Here is a 4,464-nt window from a genome sequence, read left to right as displayed (position 1 = left end):
AGGATCAACTTTGGTATTCAAAGTTTTTTAGGTTTACATATAAAATTTAGGAGTAATTTTGAAATGATTCAAATACTCAAATGCACCCCAAATTCAAATTTCAAAATGGAGGCAGAATTTGAAAATGTTCCTAGAAGCAAAGTTGTAGAGTTTGAAAAATTGAGCAACTTTCATTTTTGGAGATTTTCAACTTCTTTAGAAAATTTGTGAGTAATTTGAAAAATGGACGCAGTGGCAGTCCTGTAATTATTTCAAAAATCAACCTCCACCTCTCTGCTTTCCGCCGGCGCCACGCGGAGGTCACCGCCGATCGGATTTCGCCGCTTCTTCGCATGTTGACACGCAACCGGTGTCGTGGCGAGCACGGGCGTGCGCTGTCGACGCCGGGCAACACCTTCCCGGCTATAAATAGCAGTTGCCGCCGTCGTCATTCCCGTTTTTCCCCTTCTGCTCTGCTCCGCCGCCAGCTTGCTCCGCCGCTCGCCGTAGCCTCCGTTGAGCAGCATCCGCCGTGTCCAGCTACGCCTACGCGATCATCTTAGCCTTGTGCTTCTCTGCGGCTTGCCTACGCCACTTGGGTTGGCTGGAGTTGCCCGGCGCAACTGCTTCTTCCCCGAGCCCGGCCGGAGCTCCACCACCATCGCCTCGACGTGGCTAGGCCGTTCCAGACCGTCTCCGCCTTCACCAAGCCCACCAACGTGACCGTGGTGAGCCACTGAACGTGAAGTTCACTTCGCTTTTGACTCTACCACAGTCTTGCCGGGGTTACGCCATGAGCCGACGTGCTCGAGCCGCCATGGCCGGCGTGGAGTCTTCTCCGGTGCACCTTCTGCCATTCCAAGGACGGGGATGGGTTCGTAGTAGGGTGTAGATCATTTTGGTAAGGTCGTCCTCACCGGAGCGTCACCGTCAGTGCATTTTGGGGCCAGCCAGTGATGGCAGCGCCGCCGTGACCTGTATGAGTCACTGACGAGTGGGGTCGGGCTGTCAGTGAGAAGGAAGGAGAAGAACAGTGATGTTTTGTTATTTTCTGATTTTGAATAGTGCTAAATCTTTGGAAATTTGTAGGAAAATAATCATAGCTCCAAAAATTATGAAAATTTGTGTGTAGCTTCTGTACATGTTCTAGTATGGTTCAAAAATTTGAAACTTGAAATTTGAATAAATTTTTAATGTTCAAATATTCAGTCCATTAATTAATAAATGCAATTTCCATGATTTTGTAGGCCACTGTATAATTCCAAAAATTATGAAAATTTGTTTTGGTACACTATTTTGTCATGAGGAAGCTTACATAAAATTTTGAGGTCATTTGGAACAAGTTCATTTTTGAGCTTATTTCCAAATTAATTAAAAAATAAATAAAAGCAAACCCTAAGTGTTGGATTAGTGCTTGATCTTGTTTTGGTCATGTTTTGTGACCAGTAGGGTTCAAGATTAGTTTGGTCGGAGACTTCGCCGTAGTGGTCGGAGAGTTCACCGTAGTGGTCGGAGAGTTCACCGTAGTGGTCGGAGAATTCGCCGTAGTGGTCGGAGAGTTCACCGTAGTGGTCGCAGAGTTCGCCGTAGTGGTCGGAGAGTTCACCGTAGTGGTCGGAGAGTTCACCGAAGTGGTCGGAGAGCTCGCCGAAGTGGTCACATCCGTTACGAATATGGTTTGGTTAGTTTGGCTTGTAACTGTACCATGAAGGAAAGTTGTATTCAAGGTGTTGTTATATTTCATGCACCATTAAAGCATCATGTTTACATTATCATCATGTTAAAGCATATGTTATTGTTTCGTGTAGAACCCGAGGGTGAAATGATTCTAGTTGAGCAAGTTCTGGAAGAGTCCCCGGTTGTCGCGGGATTCGATAATTGTGGTACTGATCCGGAACCTGAGATCGTCAACGAAGGCAAGCCCCGGTTTATGCATTAAACCATTACCTTGTTTACTTTGAAAAGTTTATCACCTATGTTACCTATTGCATTAAGTTGATTAATTCAAATGTTACCTACTTGATGCATTGCCTACCTTGATAATTGTTTACCATCCTTGAAGATGTTTTCATTTACAAAGGAGTAGTATGCTTAGTGTGCTTTATGATAGGCTTTCAAAATAAAAGTTTTGATACAATCAAAGATGGCATACTGGCCAAAGAAAGAAAGAAGTAGAATGAACTATAGACTAGTCGGGTGACTTATCTTGAATGTTGGGTAATGTTGCCGACTATGTTGCTTAAAGGCCACTCATTGTGGATCTTCTGAACGAGACACTTTGTAGTACTGGTCACATACTCCGGTAAGCCTACTTCGGCTAATCCGATACTAAGACGAATGCCCACGCACTGGGAGTGGAGAGATGGCGGGAGTAGCGTGTACCCTCGTGGCTGGAATGTGGCCGGATTTGAGGTGTGCTGTGCTCTCGGGTGGTGTGGAGACGGCTTAGTATGGGAGGATCCGGTAGCGAGGTTGATGTATGCAAGATTAAGTTCTACATATGTCGTGTGATAAGGAATCCCCAGCTGGGACTTGAATCAATTCGAATTGCCGGTGCTCCACGGATATGGAGACTCGATTCATTACAGAAGCAATGCAGGACTGGTGAATTACTAAAACATAAGAAAAAGGAATAGAATGAGAAGGAATGGAATATGGGATATGAACACTTAGTTTGAGATAATGAACTAAAGTACTTAGGGGTAAAACTTGAAAATAGAATCAAGAATAGTAAGCTTTTGGCAAAGAACTTTTGAATCTTGCTACATCCTTACCTTGACCCAACACCTGCATCTCTAAAGTCCTTCACTCCCTTTTACGTCGGGTTAGTCTTGTTGAGTACTTTCGTACTCAGGGTTTGTTAACCCTTGTTGCAGGTGAGTCGCATGCGCAGGCTTGTTTTGGTCCCTGCTGCATGTCGGTGTATGAAGTCAACGACGATGAGGAGTAATGAATGGTCTTTGGACAAGGCACTAGTTTGTATGATAAATAAAGTTAATGTAATATTATCCCGCTACTATGGTTGTATGACACTTATGGTATTGTATGTTTGAAAACAACTGGTTTGTAACTAAGTTATCTTAAGACTTCCGCTATCTTTTACTCTGGTATATATTTGAATAAACTGTTGTAATCTGCAATGACTGTGATTGGGATCCTGTTTGAAAAGAGAATCGTGGATGATTCGGGTTTCCCGAGGACACCCGACAAACCTGTTGAGTTGTTGGGAACTCGTGTACGCTATCCGAGGTCTGTCAAGACAACGGTAGGTGCACGTGGGCCCGATTTTCTTAGGAGGTTCTGCCACAGCTGACCCCACCATGGGAAGGACCATACATCATCGCCCAAGTACTGAAGCCCGGGACCTACAAGCTGGCCAACGAGAAGGGCAAAATCTTCAACAACGCTTGGAACATCGAACAGCTACGTCGTTTTTATCCTTAAATTCCCAAGCATTGTATATACTGTTTCTCGGAATACAATTAAAAAGCGTTCTTTAGTTGGTCTAATTTTTCAAGACACCCCCCCGAGCCCATCGTGGGTCTCGGCAATACAATAACACCGTAAGGGAGACTTGGCTCTGCCTCGACAGAGCCAAGCCTCCCTCGGGGGCTAGATGGGGGACTCCCCCTAAGTCCCACGCACCATTCTTCAGTCGTTTTTCGAAAAAATTCCTACGCCAAGTCTCTCGCACGCTCTGACGAATCGGTTGTAAAAACCCCTCGGACCAAAGTCTGTTTCCTAAGCAAGAGGCCGGTAGAGTCACGAGACGGCCTACGCCCCCGGGCTACGGCACTCCCTCACTACCTCTCGCCCAAGGGACGACTTAGGCTCCAAGGAGGCGTTTTGCAAAAGAAATCTGATCAGAAGCAACAGAGGGCAGAGGCTCGGAAACACGAGAAAAACAACTAAGAAACACAAATACTTCAAAAAGAAAAGCCTCGACGGCCACAAGCGTTACGATACAAAGATAATCCCTACTCTATTTTTTACATGGCCCCTTGGGCCTAGGTCAAGGCTCAGGGACTCCAGCATCGGCAGATGGTAGGGGAGGGACCACCTCCTCTTCGAAGAGCGTCGCCAGCGCCGTGGCAGGGCCTTCCGCCGCCTCCATCAGCTTCGTGACCGCCGCGTCGGCCTCCTCGTCGTCATCAGGCAGGACATAGCCATTGCTGATGGCCGAGAGATCGACGCCAATGTAGTGAGAGGAGATGACGGCCAATGCCCGCTTGACACCCGTGTACAGCGCTCCTCGGAGCCGCTCGCGCATCTGGCTGCTCAGCGTGATCATAGTAGTGCGGGAGCACCCGCATGAACCGGTCCGCCGAAACGCCGAGGCCGCACTCGTGAAAGGAGACGAAGCTTACGACGTAGCCGTCACGAGGCCTTGGCTCCGGCTCACCGTACGGAGCGATCCACTCTAGCCTGGTGGGGTCCGTCACCGGACGAAGGAGTCCACCGTCGACGAGCGACTGGAGTGTCTCC

Source organism: Miscanthus floridulus, chromosome 10 (genome assembly GCF_019320115.1).
Source record: "Miscanthus floridulus cultivar M001 chromosome 10, ASM1932011v1, whole genome shotgun sequence".
NCBI lineage: Eukaryota > Viridiplantae > Streptophyta > Magnoliopsida > Poales > Poaceae > Miscanthus > Miscanthus floridulus.
This window is presented reverse-complemented; position numbering follows the sequence as displayed.